Source organism: Anser cygnoides, chromosome 21 (assembly GCF_040182565.1).
Source record: "Anser cygnoides isolate HZ-2024a breed goose chromosome 21, Taihu_goose_T2T_genome, whole genome shotgun sequence".
NCBI classification, from domain to species: domain Eukaryota; kingdom Metazoa; phylum Chordata; class Aves; order Anseriformes; family Anatidae; genus Anser; species Anser cygnoides.
In genome coordinates this window covers 2,727,874-2,745,818 of record NC_089893.1, presented here as the reverse complement: position 1 = coordinate 2,745,818, position 17,945 = coordinate 2,727,874, and the positions used below count along the sequence as shown (strand labels likewise).

The window sequence follows — 17,945 nt, the reverse complement described above, 5'->3', positions numbered from 1 at the left end:
GAGCACTTTCAAAATTCTTTTCATTTGCACTTAGTTTAATTTCAGATGATGCTTTCATAAATCAGCTTCACCACTTTGCATGCAAAGCTTGGTACGTGTGGTTATTTGTAAGCATAAAACCTTATGTCTGTAACTAAAAATGTTTGTTTGTCTGGTTTAGTGGAACAAATAGGTAGGTTTGAATATGCCAATAATCACAAATATGGAGGTTAGGCTGAGTGATTCATTTAAAACTGCAGGTCAAGATTTCCCAAAGAGATTAATGGTGTCAAGCCTAATGTCTGAAACTGAGCTATTTGAACAAAACCTGACCTTTGGAGGCTGCGTGCTAACTACTTTCTAAAAACAGCATTGGAAGTGCTTTCCTTTGGGTGTTGAACCTCATGAGCCACTTATGAAAATCCCTGCCACTGCTCCAGTGCTGGCTATCCAACCTGATATGAACTTTTAACTTTCACCCAATAAACAAGATATAATAGGCTTTAAATAAACTAAATAACAGTAATTTCTCTTAACCTCAGACTCTTAATAACACTTCTCCCTCATATTACTCTGATATACTCAATTTCCCTGTTAATGGGCTTGTTTTGGATGGTGTTGCAGTCCTACACAGGCTCAGAAGAATCCTTTCAGTTTTCCCATAGGTTTCTGCTTTTGTGCAGAGCCGCTGGTGGGTCTGCACACTTTGTCTCTTGAAGAGGAGCTGAGGCTGGGTTTGGAGTGTGCCTTGGGGCTGGGCTGACTTTAATCTCATCCTCCAACAGCATCAGATAGCCAGCTAATACCCTGGTCTGCCACAGCTGGAGAATTGAGGGATACGTGAGGCTGCAGCTTACTGCCTGCTTGAGCCCCTCTGCCCAGTGGTAACTACACCCAGCCTCTGTCCATGGAGAAAGCTAAGTGATGTAGCTGTGTAATCCTCCTGTTAAAATCCTGTATGGGAAAAGCTAGAGGAGTTCCATATGCTTGTTGCCTAAAAGAAGAGCAGGATCAACCTCTTGAGTGGGCGAGTTGCTTATTTATAACTCTCCCACTGAGCTTGAGTTTGTTTAATTTTCTGGAGCAGCACAGTGCTTGTGAATGTGGCTGTATAAATTTTCTAACAATAGCCTGTGACTATATATAAACCTGAAGACACTGCAGTCCATGGTGCATTCAAATGAACAGGATGATGCATGATATATGGCATGCCATAGGTAATCTTGGATCTTAGGTTGCTGCTGGTCTTATCAGTCCTGAAAATCAGAGTGGAAACAGTAGGTTTGCCTCACTCCTGTATATAGCTTAAGAACAGCAACCTGATTTTTCAGTACCGCCTGTTATTGTCCTCTGCTGTTGCAATTTAGTGCTACCTGATGTGTTCAGACCGACATATTGCTGGTCCCTCTCTGTCTTTTACCACTGGTTCTTGTGCCCAATTCACTGTTACACCCCATGAGCGTTATGCTGAAGCAGCTACAGCAGGTCCGTGTGGGATATTGGCATTGGTTTGTATGGACCCTTGAATCTGGTGGCACGTGCCAGCAGAAGACGAAGGCAGTCAGTGGTGGGGAGGGTTGCGGGGAAACAATGGGGTGAATGGCAGTGTGAAAGGCAGCAGTGTCAGCACATCAGTAGGCAAATTGCTCAGGGTTTTTAAATAGACATAATTCGAAAGAGGTTTTTAAGAGATGTCCATTATACTGTTAATTGCTAATTGATAAAATCTGACAGAGTAAAGGCCTGAATCTGCATGAGGGAAGCTAAGCTTGTCCTATAAATTACCCAAAGAGAGCTGGAGTTTCCTTCTTGGCTATTCTGTCAGCAAGAATAGGTCTATTCACCTGTTAAAGTAGAAAACCATGATCACAAGGAGATTTAGAACACAGTTGTGGGAAAGAATCAAAAGGCGAAGTTGCCTTTTCAAATAGCTAACTGCAGAGCATTTCCAGGCAGGGGGCAGCCAAACAAGGGGCACCTCGGGAGCTGGGGCTCCTGTGTGCGGGATGCCCAAGCACACCTGGGCTGGTTATAGGGAGGGTGTGGGAGGTGCAGCCACTTAAGGAGCTCCCTGTGAATAGGAGATACTCACCAAGCTACAGGCAGAGGGGGTGCTGAGGTGGAGCGGTATTGGGGAAATGTCTGAAAAGCAGAAGGAATTTCTGGATTGGTAAAGTATAATTGTGGTATTTTTCAAGTAAGTCCTTTTAAAGATCAGATATATCCACTTGGCAAAAGGGACAAGCTGATATTGCTACTTGGTCTTTGTAGTGGAACCAGTTCTGAATGTAACCTGGGCCTTACTGAAGGGATTTGGGAACTTGCTTTTGGAAGAGCAGGCTTACCTGTATGGTCTAAGAACAATTTATACCCTAAGTAAGCTTACTGGGCATGTGTACAGCCTAAATTCATAGACGCTGTTCAGAGTGGATGCACTTGCTGTTTGGCGCAGGGCAGCAATAACAAGTTATGTGCTGTCTTAATGGAGCAAAGTAAATTCCATCAGCTCCAGAGCTATACACTGAACCCAGGGAGGGGTTGCCTCAACCTCTGGATAAGCTGAGTCACAGTATGACCATTTCATGTCATGCAAAACAAAAGGTGCAATTTAAAATATCATCCTTTAGATGTATCGAGCAGTATATGGTTGTCAAAACTGGATTTCTTTAAGCCAATGGTCCAGAATAAGCTGGTAATGAAGAGTTGTTTGACAGCAGAAAAGTGGAAAGCATGCATATGAGAATAATACATGAGTTTCTAGTTTTTCATAAACTTAATTGACTTTTCCCACATACAGCTACATACACAGAAAGTAATTCAGTGTAAGTTCATGTTAGGGAATGAGATTGCATAAATAAATTGCATGCATATAAGGTGTATAACAGGACATTCCAGCAGCGGTGCATGTGTATCTGAGGCCAGAAGGGAAATTCTTGTGCTCAGTGGACTGCAGCACTGGTAGGCTTGTTGATCTACTGCTGTATATAACCTACTTCTCAGCTTATTTTGTATCAGTTGTAAAGCTTAAAAGCAAAGGTGTTTTCTTCAATACACACAACTTTTGCTTGTGTTACAACTGCTATGCAAATGGCTTGTATTATCATGGTCAAAGATTAGGCATCTTCCTTGCAGATTCAGTATTCGTACACAGAAAGCACGTTTCCTATGAAGCTAGCATAAAGGATAAATGCCTCATTCCTTGGTGTGTGTTTTTTTTTTTCCACATCATTCCTCCACAGTCTTGAAGAAATATCTGACAAGACCTATTATTTTTCCAGTTATCCAAACTGTCCACATCTTAACAGCTTCCTACTTCAGCTGAGACAGTCTGAAAAGTTTAATATCATTTCAAATCAGAGAGCCAATAAAACTTGACATTATTAATATGATGTCAAGGGGTTTTCCAACTGCTTAGGGAAAAACAATGTGTCGCATTAAGCATAGCTCCTTGCATGGTGAAATATTAAGTGACTTTTCAATGAGTACCAGCTGGAGCTATTAGTTTTTCTTTGCTGCAGTTGATACTGAGAAAAGGTCTGGTTGAGAACCTTTTATGAAGACATTAGCTGAATCTGTGCAATCAGAAAGGCTTGTGATTTCCGAGGGACTGCTCTCTATTGGGGGCTGCATATGCAAGTATGAATTATTAAAGGCTGTAAATACATTTGTCAGGATGTGCTTTCTCTCCCCCTTAATGCACTTGTTACACTAGGGAGTCTGGATCATCTACTGGGAATTTGATCTTAGATTTTAATAAACTGAACCAACTTCTTAATCTTCTCCCGCACCTTCCACTGGGAGCTGAAAAACAAGGGAGTGTTACAGACTTCATTTTCTGTGGTCTAATTCATGGTTGGACTGTGGTAGTTTGCTCTGGGTGTTGCTGCTGGATGTTGCCTAATACTAGCCCTACACTTTGACCTAGAAAGCCTGCCTTGGCTCTGGACGTTAATTTTTCAGAAAGGACTTCCCCCGGGTCTAGCCATTGCTGCTTTCCTGGCTGGCTTGTTTTTCTCATTGGTGCCTGGGTGGCTTTGAACAGGCAGGAGGCCTGATGTTTCTGCAATCTTTCTTTTACCTTCAAGTTATTGTAAAAGAAAATTGCTTCATCTCTTTGTCTGTCCAGACTAAACATGTTCTGCACAAAAAAGTTAAAATATTTTTTTTTAGAATGCTTTTGGTAACACACCCTGGGATCAAGTAGTTATTTAGTGTGCTTAAGGCTTTTTACAGCACATTAAAGCCTCATCTACACTAGCTGTTTACAATGTGTATGTGTTAGTGCATGTTCTTAAACACACCTCTGGATTCTGGTCTTGACTGTGCCTCTTTTTCTTGTTTCCCCACTCGTACAATAAGTAATGCTTTGATGCCTCACAGGGGAAGTGTAAGTATTTAATTTAACTTTTATGCAGTTCTTTGACAATGTAAAGATACTGAATATAAAGCAGAGTTTCAGGGAAGTTGAGGCAGTGATGTTCCACTTTTATCTCCGATAGGAGTTCACACATCTGAGCCCCAATCCCTCAAAACCCCAGGACTTCCAGCCAACCATATTGTTGCCTGAAGGCCATAACTATTTTTGACATTTTTAGCCTATAAAACCGTAAATCCTCCTTTGACATTACAATACACCAGAACCATTTTATTACTGTAGCTGCTAATTCAGTTGCAGTCGTACTTCTGCAAGGCACCGCAGGTGCAGTGGAAATCGGAGTAGCAAATGCGGTTCGATAGCTCCCTTCCAAGGACATGACCATCCCATGCACAGCCCGGGTCTGTCCCATGGGGGAAGCAGCCGCTGCTCCCCCCCCGGCAGTGGGGGCTGCTCGGCCTCAGGCAGCTCTCGGACCCTTGAGGCAGGAGCACGGGGCTCCTGTTCTCAGCCAGGGTGCCTGTCCCTTCCTGCGCTTGGCCTTTACCCACCCTTGCAATGAATTTCCCTCCTAGGAAGGGAGCGATGAGAAATGGATGCCCAGGGAGCCATCTAGCAGTCACGGGTAAATGCCACCCCCACGCAGAGGGCACCTGCCCGCAGCTGGTGCTGAGACTTGGGGCATCTCCCTGGGGTCTGGATGCGATCGCTCAGCTTTGCCTCTCAGCTCATCCTGTTTGAGGGTTTTCTGCTTCTCCAAGGCACAGATCTGCTTTTCCCAGCCTGTGCTGGCCACCAAGGGATCCTGCTCCCCAAAAGATCACGTGCAGCTGTGCTTGATTTCTCCCTGGGCTGCTGAGGAGCAGCAGGAGGAGCATCCTCTGCAGGCAGGGTGAGCCCTGGGACCTGGGCGCTGCTTCGGCTCCCGAATCTGCCGGCCCTGTGCAGGAAAGCAGGCGGCTGTACACAGCCTTCGCCGAGGAGGAAGCCTCTTGCTGCCTCTTCCCTGCTGCACAACCTTCCTTCACCTTCTTTCTTTTAATGTCTTAATCAAGTGGCTGATAAGAGAAGTGATCCATGAAAAGGACGGGTATCTTGACAAGACACAGAAGCTTGTGGCAGCACTTTCCCCACAGATCAGCATCCTCCACGAGAGGGAGAGACAAAAAAGACAGATTTTTGTACCCTTAAGCTTCCACCACTGCAGTTCAAAAGACCAATCTTTACAGAAAATAAATTTAAAGGAGAATTTTTGATGTATATGATGGTCTCTTGTGGTTGACAGGAGTGCTGCTGGCAGTATATGGAGTATGCAAAGCCAGAGTTGGGATTACTTAAAAGTGTCTGTAGTTCTTTGATTAACCAGTGTGTATTTTATTTTTTATATGGCACAATCAGAGCCCTACATTGATAATATCTTGCTATTATTGTTCAATACATGAAACTCCCCTTTTTCCTGCGGTGTGTAGCTGCTTTTTAGGGCACTTTTTAAAGAATTCATTCTCTGCATATTAAATTTATGGCTTTAAAGCCGGCTTTGTGCACTTGGGTGTAATCGTGGCGTGGTGTCATGCACTCAGTCTCACGAAGAGGAATTTGTGGGTGTGAAAGCACTGAAAGGGAAGGGTCTGTGCCGTGATGGCCACAGTGCTTGCAGGGGGAGAGCCGTGGCACTCTCCTCCTCCCCGCTGGCTGGTGATGTCCTGTGGGTACCGGTGCCCATCTCTGCTTCCACCTTGCTGCTCAGTGCCTGGCACCACTTGGGGCTGGTGGCACGGAGGGTGCCGATAGAGCTGTCACGACGTGTCACCGTGTTTCGGTTCTCTGCCTCTTTTACAAGGGTGCAAGTGAGGCACCACGAGGGAGGTGTCGTGCCGGAGATTATCCATCAGGTCGCCAGCACAGCCAGGAACAGATGTGAGGCCTCCGCTCTCCTAAATGACTGCATTTTCTTTGTACCCTGCCTCATCAGCTGCCTTGTTCAGCTGTTTCCTGGGTCTGGGCTACAGGCATGTGAGAAGTTTGCAAAATAAAGAGATAATAATAGTAAACTCCAAGAAGGCAGAAGTGAGCAATCCGAAACTTGAGCTGCTTCAAGCGGGAAGTTCAGCAGCTGTAGCGAAACAAAGAAGGAAAGCATTTTCAGCACCCAGGGTGGGCTTGGGTTTCGGGTTGCTGCTGCCTCGTGTTTTTGTGTTTTGCTTCTGGAAAGGGAGCACCTGGCCCCCGTCTGCCCCTGCCCAGGGCAGGGAGTGGGGCAGCAGGCGGTGGGGCAAGGCTCCTGTGCCAGGCATCTTCACCTCCAGCCAGAAGCTTGTCCCTGCCCGAAAGACCTCGCTGCCTTCCCAGCAAGTGTAGAATTTGAAGCCAGGCTATCAACTCTAGCTGGAATCTGTCAGGCTGGTCTCTTCTGCTTTTATCCTGTGATTTTTATTTATTTATTTTGCTTCTGGCCTCTCTGCTGCCAGCAATACCTGTTCCCGAGTCAGACTGAGCTGGTGTAGTATTAAGGATCGTAATCCTTATGATCCTGTGTGATCCATACATCCTGTGTGATGTAATAACACTCCAGCTCTCCCCTCTGCAGCTGTATTGCTTTTGCAGTGCTGATGGCCCTAATGACTTGTTCTTGTCAGTTGACTAAGCAGACAGGGCTCCTGGGGTGTAGCGCAGCCGGAGAGGAGCTAAATCAAGGTGCCTTATTTCCTTGCAGACTTGCTTCCACCTTCTTTCTGAAAGGGGGAAAAATCATATGAAGATTACTTAGCTCATTCTTAGGGAAGCTTTGGCTTCGCTAAAAGAAATGCCATCTGTTTCTGTGCACTGAATTTATGCAGGGAAGACAGCAGTGTTAATAAACAGTGTGTAACAGCCTCGGTCCACCTCCGTTAGAGCTGTCCGGGGAAGGACGAGTGGTGCTGGGCCAGGGGAGAGCCCGGGAAGAAAAAGCAAGGTGCTGAGGCTGGAGCTGGTCGGGTGTGGTGTGCTCAGCACTGCAGGATCGGAAATGAAGAGGGAAGGGATGCTCAGCCCTTTGATTATTTTCCTCCTTTTATAATGCCTTCACTTGAAATAGAAATGAAGGTAGAGAGTAAATTTCACATCCAAAGATGGGTGTCTGGTTCTGAATAGGATCGATTTAGGGTCAGTACTTCAACAGCTCAGAGGATTTGGGTTTCAAAAGTTCCCAACCATTACTGCAGTCAGATATTTCTAAAGGGCCCAGCGTGATGACATTTACAGCCAGATTTTTCAAAAACAGTGTAGTACTTCAGATGCTGAACTCCTGAAAATCTAGTCATTTAATTTGTTAAATGAGAGCGAAGGTCTCTTCAGATAATCTCTGTCATTGTAAGAGTGGAGCTCTTCTGTGGGAAAAGCAGTCTATTCCTAACCAAATCTCCTTTCAGGTTTGAAGCACATTAGCCTAGAGTCACTTTAAAGCACATTTTAAAGGCTGAGAGCAACCTAAAGAGGGAAACGAGACCCAATATCAATTAGCTGAAATTTGCATGGCTTGTCACTTAAATTCGGAGATGTTTTGTCTGTGACAATGTTGTCTGCCTTCATTGGAGACAACTTGCTGAACTATGGCATTTCCCCTGTACGCGCCTTGCTGGAATCGGGAAGGATACTGCACAAGTCTGCGTGAGTGAGTGATGGGTCTCCGAAGGCAAATAAAAATACTTCTGTGACAATTCACTTCCAAGATTTCAGGCGCATCTTTTTCTTAAGAGACTCTGGTGGGCTGAGCACTGTCTGGGGAAACACAACTCTGAATTCATTACTCCCTCCAGCTGCAGATTTTGTAGGGTTTGGGCAAGTCACTTAATCTGCCCCTGCTCCTGCCCCGTCATGTCGGCCCAGTAATTCTTTCCAGGTAAATGCGGGTGTCCTGAGGGAGGAGCGGCTGGGGGGAGATCTACCGCTTCTGCCGGTGGTGATCTTTCCCTCCCTATGTATAATAATCCTGAAGTGATGAAATAATGACTAGTCAATACCTGCCCCCTTTCATCTGGCAGTCTCTATTCGCACAGTTTAAGGGCCTGATTTTCAGACGTCCAAGCTCTCGGAGAGCATGAGGGCTCAAACATGAGCCTGGGGATGGCTGCAGCAGCCACAGCACGATGCTGTCCCCTGTGTGTGCACTCCTTTCCAAAGACATTTCTCTGAACACAGCGTGTAGGTGTAGAGTGTGGATAAATACCAACCGATGGGCTGAACCTCTTATTGACCTTTAACTGCTTGGTAACTGATTCTCTCCCATAATAAATATCTCCTGCAATTAATAGTCAATTGGTACTTAATTAATGAAGCAATAACAACGGAACAGAACATTGTCACAGGATAATGGTCTCCTGCAGCCATTATACTGTAGCTGTCCCACTAAATCAAAATTAAGTGCAGTGCTACGTCTGTTTGGAGCAGGAGGGATGTGCTGCTGCACCGGCAGGCTCCCTGCTGCCCGCCCCAGCCCACGGCTGCAGCAGGGCGCTCTGAGCAACCCCGTCTCTGTGCCAGCAAAGCAGAGAAAAGGCTCTGGAGTAAACCAGGCAGGTAATTGTAGTGAAGGTTAAGAGTACAGAACAAATGGAGGCTTTAAATAATCCCCCCTGAAGGTCTCGAGTAGCCACCTGGTAGGGCTGCAGCATGCGGGGCTGGATGCTGGCAGAGGCTGCTGTGGGCTGCGCGCAGGGGGACGGCTCAGCTCACACCACGAGGAGTTCAGTGCCCTGGGTCCTGCCTTTCCTTGTGCCAGCCTTTCGGTAGAAACGATGTGGGCTGCTCTGGGGGGCTGTCAGGAGCGAATGCTGGAGCCTTTCCTCTAGGGACAGGGCTCTCTGGGCAGTGAGTGCCAGGCTGTAAAACATCCCATGGCTCGCTCCTGCGCCCCGTCCTTCCCTGAAGTGCAGGCTGTTGCCTTAAAGGTGACTCAAAACATGTGAACACCAGCTTCCTGTTCGTTTTTTTAAAAAGTCCCATTTTTCTGTCTTGTCAGGTCTATTTAAGTATTTAATGAGGTGAGATAGTACCAATAAATTTAACACAGCACAATAACTCTGATGTGGGCCACAGCCTCATAAACTTCCATCCCTGGGACGGGAGGGTGATCCACTCGCCCAGGCTGCACCGCTGTGATTGCTGTGCTCAGGCACTCTGAAGGTTGGCCAAGGACTTCAGAGGCTCTGCCACAAACAGGAGCATGCTCGCCGGGACGGGCTGCAGGGGGCTTCCCGGGCATGAAGCTGTTTAATTGGCAGTGGGGACGCAGGGGATGGGGCTAAATCCTGCTGGGATGGTGGACAACTGTTTTATCCTGTACTGCTCGTGTTACAGCCCATGGAGGCCTCTGAGGGCTCATCAGCAGGAACAGCTGGTGCTGTAGCAAGCAGAGCTGACTTTCAGCTGATTTCCTCCTGGGGGTCCCCAGGAGCGATGTCCTCTTCACTCATGAACAGTGACTTAGTACAGGCAGGCTGAGAAGTCAGGCAGGCGCTTCGAAGCCTGTGGGTGCTGGGCTTGCACCAAAACTGCATGGCTTGTGGTGCCCACGCCCGCACCCCATGCGGGAGGACAGCGTGCACACACGATTGTCTCCTTGTCTGCTGCAGCTGATCCCTGTGGCTGGTTTGGGTGGGTGAGCCCTGCGGTGGAGCCGAGGGTCCTGGTGCTGAGCAGGGCCAGTGAGCTCAGGCACCGTGGTCCTGGCGGTTCCACCACATCCAGCCTCCGAGAAAGAGCTGGGTGGCTTTGCACTGCTGCGGAACATAGCGAAATGGTTAACTTTGAATGTCTCCTGAATGAGTAATCTCACAGATATTCCCACCCCCCCCCGGCCCTGCACACACGCTACGTGCAAATCTGTTTGCAAGCAGCTTGCTTTCTTGGAGGAGGACTTGGAATTGTTAGCTGGCTCCTGTATCCCGTGTACTGAGGCATCCCTTCCTGTGACTGGCTTTGGCAATGACATTTCTCTTGATCTGAATGTTGGGGTTTTTTTTCTGAGTGGAGAGGATGGGGAAAGATGAGTTTAAAGCTGTTTCATGTGGAGGCATCTGTGAGTTTAAGATTCATTCTGGTACTTTGGCATGAGCGTTTGTGGCTGATGCAAAGTAATACTGAAGTTTGGAAGAATCGTCTCTGGCTTTGTATCTGTCTCAAGATTTTAATTGCTTCTCTAGTCTGATATTGCCCATTCAGCAGGTGCAAGAGTTGAACTATTAGCTAAATCATCTGTTTTTCATGGGTCCTATACATTCTAGTAGTATGCAGAAGTAAATTACAGCGATTTCATGATTTTCCTCTTTTTGCTTCTGGCACTGACCCCTCTGCGTTGGGGAGTAAGAACAGCATCTGTGCTATCCATCGGCTGTATCTGGGCCCACTGGAGCACCCTGTTTACACCAATCCTGTACAAATTCATTTTGTGTTCTTCTCTATAAATAGCTTTCCAGTGCCTGCCCATACTAAAAAACCATCATACTCCATAACTGGCCAGGCACAAATCTAATTATCCCAGAAGGGGAGGGAGTGGAGAGAAGAAAGCACATAGAAATTTCATCATCTAACCTTGTGAAATCTGTATGACTTGGAGCTCCAGAGCCTTTGCTTTCAGAGTACAGCTCACCTTCAGAAGCATGGGTTCCTTAAGCACACTTCTTTTTAGCTGTTTTTTTCTTTCTTTTTCTTTTTTTTTTGCTCTGTGCACTGTGCTAAGGGACATACTGAGAGTAGTTTATTACAGCTTTCTGTTTCGTTCTGCTGCAGTACAGTAGAAATAATGCAATCATGTCTCAGCTCCATATGGTCTCAGAGGCTGAGAAGCAGAACAACCTTTTGCTTTGTTTGTGTTTTCACTTACAGCATTGGGGGATGCCGTGGGGAGCTGCTGGCTCGGCTGCTGTCGTCCCCCCCCCTCTGCTGTGCCCTGCTCCCCAAAATGCCACGGCGCAGCGGTGTCCCGGTGTTCGGAATGATGGTGTGGCTAGAGAAGAAATACTGTGCTTGGAAAACAGCCATCGTTTATCTAAATATTTGTGTTTGTATGTGTGGGCTCCATATTGCAGAGAGCAAGCGCGGTTCTGTAGCCTCTCCACTACAGCAGGTCAGACCATACGATCCGAAGCTGCCTGCCAGGTTTGAAACATGCAAGTGTGTTGCCTTGTGCGGCAGCAAATAACCTTGTGCTGCCCGTTGGATGAGACTGGGGTGCGAAGAGCACCAGGCTGCAGCGATGAGAGCCCTGACTGTAGGAAATCAGGGGGTGTCTCCTGGGTTTGGGAGCTGGGGGACCCTGGAGGAGCCGTGTGTCGGCGCTGCTGAGGGTCGCCACTTCGGCTTCAGAGGACCCCCTGAAGCATCCTGGTCTCATTTGGTTCACTCTCATAACAAAAATTTCATTGTTAATGGTGGCTTCTAAGAACTGAAGCCAGGAGTGGGGAAATGGCATTGCTGTAAGATACAGCTGATTTTTTTTTCAGATTTCTCAGAATTTGGCAGGCCACAAATTGGGCACACAGTGTTGGGCATGAACATGATCCAAAGCACCCAGTTCTGCATCTGATGCCCAGATTTGTTATCAGTGAGCTGCTCCAAACAGTGCTGCTCTGACCAGGGGATCTGATTCAGCTAAATGGAGAATTAAACTGTTCTTTGAACAAAGAGTTGAAAGGTGCAAGGCCTGTACGGTGTGGATCGATGCAGTGCACACAAATTCCTGAACCGCTGGGTTTGCTTGGCTTCGGAGGTCGTGAACTCTGCTAAATTCTTTCAGCCTCTGGTTCTGGAGCTCCATGAAACAAACCTGGGGAGAAGGAAAACATTCCTGGTGCCCGTGTGCCCCTGCACAGAGCTGCACAAACAAATGGTTCCAATTATGAAATGGAGTTTGCATGCACTGTGTTATTTCACCCAGTGCCGGAGGGTCTGAATTTCCTCACTACTATGGATAAAGTCCGTCAGCCAACATCTACACTCGTGTAAAAACATAAAATCGAGCTTTGTCTTTCATCAGAAAAATAAACTACGTGCCACAGAGCAGAATAGCAGAGGGAGCACCGGCAGGGCTGAGCAGAGCAGTGCTGGGCAGCAAGGCAGGGAGAGAGCCAGGCTCAGGACACCTCTGCAGGAGCTGGGGCACCCTGCACGGCTGCAAATGCCATTTTCCTGGGGAGAGGACAAAGCAGTAAGGCACTGGGGCTAGGGGTCTGCTGCATTGCTTAAACACCCTGCTGTTGGGCATGGGTGGTATGTAGAGAGACCCTGAGGGAAGGCACAGGGAAGCAGCTTGAAAAATCAGGAAGGGTTTTGCACAAAGATGTACAGCAGCTTGAGAAGGCGTCTTTTCCTTTTGGAGCTGTGCAGATGGACAAGACCAATGAGCCAAGCTGCAGTGAGACTCAATATGGCCCGCTTCCGATTTATTTGGATCAGGGAGCACCCCGGCAGTACAGGAATATGACACCTCTCTTGTCGGCGGATGCTGGGTCAAAACGTTCCTGTGTTATCAGTGAAGTATTTCCTACTTGGCACTTAACTTAAGTAGGTCTCAAAACACTTCGCAGAAGAAGACAGGAAATAAAATTGTGCTGGGGGAAAACTTGGGCACAAAGCTTTGCCCCAGCTGCAGCAGGACAGTGGCAAAGGAGAGGGGAGAGCTGCTGCTTCCCCAGCGTCAGCTGGTGGCTTTGTTCTCCCAGACTTGCTGCCCGCCTTTATAAATGCAGGATGGGAAAGGCCCTGCCAAAGGTCTTCCAGGCTACAAGGACGTGGTGAAAGGAGGGAGGGCAGCCCATGCCAGAGCACTGAGCAGCATCCTGCACCCCTGCCCAAGGCATGGTGCCTGGAGGCACCCAAATGTGCACAGAGCCCAGGCCTGCTGGCTTGAGCATCCTCAGGCAAAAGCACCGCGTCTCACCTCCCCACACAAAACATTTTCCTGTCTTCTGCAAGATACTTTTATTTGAAGAGCTCTCACGATGAGCATAATTTTTCAAATTACTTGTTCTTTCTTTGCCTTCCATGTGTATGCTTGCGCTTTTCCTGCCTCACATTGACGTCATGTTTTAGTACAGCAGCAATAACATTCGGCCTGAGGATAAATTCGTGCATGTGAGAAATAAGAGGGCTTCACCTGTGATGTGTCCGCCCAAGTGCTCAAGCAGAGCAGTCCAGCCCTTGGGATGCTGTTTGTCTAAATTCTCTGAAACCCACGGCTATAATTAGGCTGCACTCTGGGTATTTATAACCCTTCATGGCTTTACGCTTAGCGTTTTTAAGTGCAGAGTAGAAATTGGGGCTGGCGAGGTAAAGCTCACCAGAATAAACAGTGCGGTCCAGGCAGGTGTATTCTGCAGGGAAGTCTGAAGCGGGGGAGCCCAGGGCCCCCAGCTGCCTGGAGCTGGGAGGACGTGCCCCGCAGCCCTCCGTCCCAGGCTGTGATCTCAGCTCCACAGCCCTGAGCGGGAATGTGAGACCTGCAAGGGGAACCTGGGGGAGTGATGCCGCTTGTTCAGAAGGAAGTGTCTGGTCAGTGATTAACCAGCGGTTTTTGTGATGTGAGAGCTCTGGCCTGACTTGTGAGGGTGTCTGTCCACAGAGCAGCCAAGTTCAGGATGTAAACACTGAAGTTCCTTAAATGTAATGCCTCTCAGTACCTGGGAGGGGGCTGGTGCTTGGAAAATGTTTGTGGTGGTGGTGTCACAGCAGCCTTTTGAAGGGCGTGTGCTTTATTTCCATTGCACTTTCAACCAAAGGCTAGAGTAGGTGGGTCTCCACAAGAATCTCTCTCTGGGCAGAGGGGGAAAAACTGCTGGAGGATGGAGAAGCCAGGTTAAAGGAGCCTCTGTATGCAGGAGGTGGAGGAGCTTTGGGAGGGTATCAGGATGCTGCCTCTATCTCCCTCCCTTTGCTACTCAGCGGAGCAGGAGAGTTGGCTGTGAAAAGCTGGCTAAATAGGAGAATTAAGTTGCTAGCAACTAAAAAAGTAAAAACAAAACCAAAAACCCTCAAGACCTGTGGAATGCTTATTTGCCTCCAGTAACTGATTCCTGTTATGCAAATTGACAACATGCGTATACACAATTCAATATATTGAATATTTGATGTTTTACTGGAAAGTGGGGCATTAGTAGTGGATGATGGTAAAGTGAACTGCTGCCTGGGCTAGCAAATCGACCAGTGCTTGAGCTGGGAGGACAAGTGAATCTCAGTGCTCCGCGTGCAGGCTGGCAGCCCTTACTCTGGTGGTGCAAATGGCCTTGGGACGGGAGCTGTCTGTGTTCGGGACCTGATTGCTTCGGTTGCGTTCAGGCAAACGCATCCAGAACGCAGGGCCTGGGTGCCAGCCTGCTCAGCTCCTAATCCAGCGTTCGAGGCACGATCCATGCCGTGTTGTTAAATGCCCTACATATGGATGAATGTTTCTTTAAAGCCTTTAAGAGTAAGCAGCAGCAAAAGAGATCCTTGGCTGCTTGACAACCCAAATGTGGTAGAAATTCCATATGTTTCTGGCTTTAACCTTCCCCAGAGTGCCCCATTTTCTCCATGTTTTGATTTTTAGATCAGGCTTAAGCAACTATTCTCATTGGTCCAGTTGCTGGTGGGAAGTGCTCTCATCTCCAGTCTTTTGTTGCTGAAGCAAATTAGGCAGAGTTTCAGCTCCCTTACCTTCACACATGCTGCCAAGTAAATCCTGCAACTTTTGGGGGTGACGACATAAATTTGCAATGGTGTTCTGCAAAAGCACCCTACCAAACCAGAGCTGTCTAGCATCCATAACAAGCTTATCAAAGAGTTTCTTTGCAGTGAGATCTGAGCCCTCCAGGTTTTGATTCATAGCAGGTGAAGGCAGAGTGTGCTGAAACCTGATTGAAATGTGCGAGGTCAACAAAATAGAGCAGAGAGTGCACAATAATTGGGGAAGAAGCAGCAGCCTTGCTTTCTGCATGTGTTCATGTGATCCTTGTACTTTAATCTCCCATTTCCAAAGGGAAGCCTGTCTTGCATACTTTATTATAGTGTTCATTTGCACAGGAGGTCTCCTGGTTTTTTTTTGGCTTGTTTTTTTTTTTTTTTTAAAAAAAAGGGGGGAGGGGGGGGGACATAACTAAAATTACTGCTGACTTTACTCTCCTCCTTTCTTGTGAAACCGAAAAGAGAAAAGCCTCCCTCCCTCCCACCCAGCAGGGGTGCAGGGAGAGGAGTGGTACCTGACATTCATTTTAAGGATTCTTACCTCTTGCAGAGTTTGAGCCCTTTTTCTTACTGCAGTGCTGATGTTTACTACAGATGAGCAGATTTGAAAATGAGGAAAGCCTTCTGTGCTCTTTTGGAAGCTAAAATCTCTTGAACGATGAGGTCTGAGGGCTGAAAGAGCTGGGCTCCTTGGGGCAAAATGTATTTGCTAGGACAGATCTTACCTCTGCCTGGGAGAATTGTCACAGATTTGGGGATCTCTGACCTTTCTCAGAGATTTGGGGAAGAGGTAGGAAGAGTTATAAGTAAATGTTTTCCCAAAAGGCTATAACATTTTGTTGGAAATGCTCCATTCCCTAACATCTGTGCAAATTAAACCTTTCTTTTCTTTCAAGTGTTTGTCTGGGGGAGGGGGAGGGCTCCCTTCTCTTCTGCATTCTGCCTCTGAAATGGAATATATTAAAAGGTAAATAAAAAAAAAAAAAACAGGGAAGGGGAGAAGGGGAGACAGGAAGGGGAAAGAAATCTGTCCCCTTTTCCCTCCTTCCCATCTGTTGTTTAATCACCAGCTGTTTGTCCTTAAGCTTGGATTACAACCTCTTCATCAGCCTCTTCTGTGCAACACCTTGTGCAGCGGGGCCTTTGAATCCCACACACCGCATTATGCATGCACCGCGTGCGGAAAGAGCTTCGCATCTGAAAATCTGGGGGAGATCTCTAGCCCCATAGCTGTCTCTCCTGTAGAAATGTTAATTTCTCCTCTCTGCATGTTCCTACTTGAGATGTCTCTGCTGGAAATCCCTTTGTGATGGTGCCTGGGTCTCATGCCTTCACCCCAGGGTACAAGCGCTTAGGGTCACCGCCTTTCCTCCTTGCAGAGGAAATGAACCTAAATGCTAGCAAGTGTGATAAACAATCAGCCCTTATGCACGTGTAGGGAATGCTGTGGCAGCATATTATTTACCCTCTAACAGGGAATGAATAAATGAGAATCGGTTTCAAGAGCTCAGCTGGGAGGCAATGCCCAGGCACAAGCTTGGAGCTGGAGCAGTGGCGGGGCAGGAGCAGTCCGGCGGCTGCTCACCAGCTTTGTGCCATGTGTCTGTGCTGTCTCTGAGCCCGTACGGGCTGCCTGACTCACAGAGGGGTCTGTGACAAGCAAACGAGCTGATGGTGGTTGATGGAGTTAGAAGCCAAGAGTGATGCTGCATTTTTAGCGCAGGTGCCAACTCGGCCTCCATCTGGAGTAGCCGTAGGAGAAGTCAGCATAAAACCTGGGGACTGCTTAACAAGCCCTTTAGTGCTACTGAATGTGCTGAGCTCATCCAGGGAATGCGTGGGTGCCAAGTGTTTTCTACTGACGGACTTAATGCTGTAGGATGGGGAGCCCTCGGTCTGCTCCCTCTGCTTCCCGGCTACCTTTGGGGGACGGCTGAGCAGCCCCGCAGCCAGCCCTGCACTTCTAGAGCTGCTGCTTTATGCAGAGGGAGAAACGTGCTGCTCCTCATCACCCTCCCCTTCAGACTCTTGCTGGTGAACCAATTCTGGCTCTGAGTGCAGATGTGCAGGTTTCCTCCTTGGCACTGTCCGCACGTGCCCGCTTTGTGGGTTTGTGCTTCAGACCCCTGCCCAGTGACAGCAGCTGCAGCAACAAGAGTTCAGCTGCACCACAGTTGCCTGAAGACATAGCTACTGGAGCCTAATTATCACCAAAACGGATCACTACCTCACTGCAGACACCAGCCTGATTAACAAACATCCCCAGCCAGATGAGAGCTCCCTGCACAACCCACACGGAGAGCCTCGGTGCTCTGCAACAAAGGAGGTGTAGGTTTAAAGAGGCGACATCTCGCTGTGCATGCAGTGAAGCACCAAGCAGTGCCTGCTACGTCTTTATTAATGATACCGGTATCAAATGTGAACTATTCGTAGACACCTGTGTCAATCGGAGAGGACAAGACAAAAGCAGAAATCCGGGGCTGCAAAACTGCATCCAAAATATTTTTATAGATTAGCCTGACTTCTTTTTCAGGGGGGAAAAATGTTCAAAGGAAAACAGGGCATGGTGAGCAGCCTGGTACTGAAAGCTTGGAATCGATCGATTTAGCTGAGTTCACACTCCTACCAGAATTGAAGGAGAGAGAGGGCTAAGGTTTTTGGGACACGGCTCACAGCAGAGCCGCGAGAATTTCTTGGCAGAATTCCTTCTCGCATGAAGCAGCTGCGCAGTGTGGACGGGCGTTGTTCTGATGTCCTGTGCACAGACAGCTGGCCAGGTGTTTCACAGTGTGTTGTGAAATATATGCAGGTTTGATGTGAAATATGAGAAGGTTTGATCGAGGGAAGAGAGGAAGAATAGGTTCCCCTGGTCAGAATTGCACCAGAAGGAGTTTGA

General features: G+C 47.8%; 1 long non-coding RNA gene across 1 annotated transcript in view; it reads left to right on the top strand.

Annotated features, from left to right (window-relative positions):
* The first annotated feature begins 2,081 nt into the window (after positions 1 to 2,081).
* Positions 2,082 to 17,945, top strand: part of LOC106039767 (uncharacterized) — a 29,892-nt gene continuing 14,028 nt past the window's right edge. Inside the window, exon 1 of the long non-coding RNA XR_001209465.3 lies at positions 2,082 to 2,176. This is a non-coding gene — a long non-coding RNA (uncharacterized lncRNA). The remainder of the gene's footprint in view (positions 2,177 to 17,945) is intronic.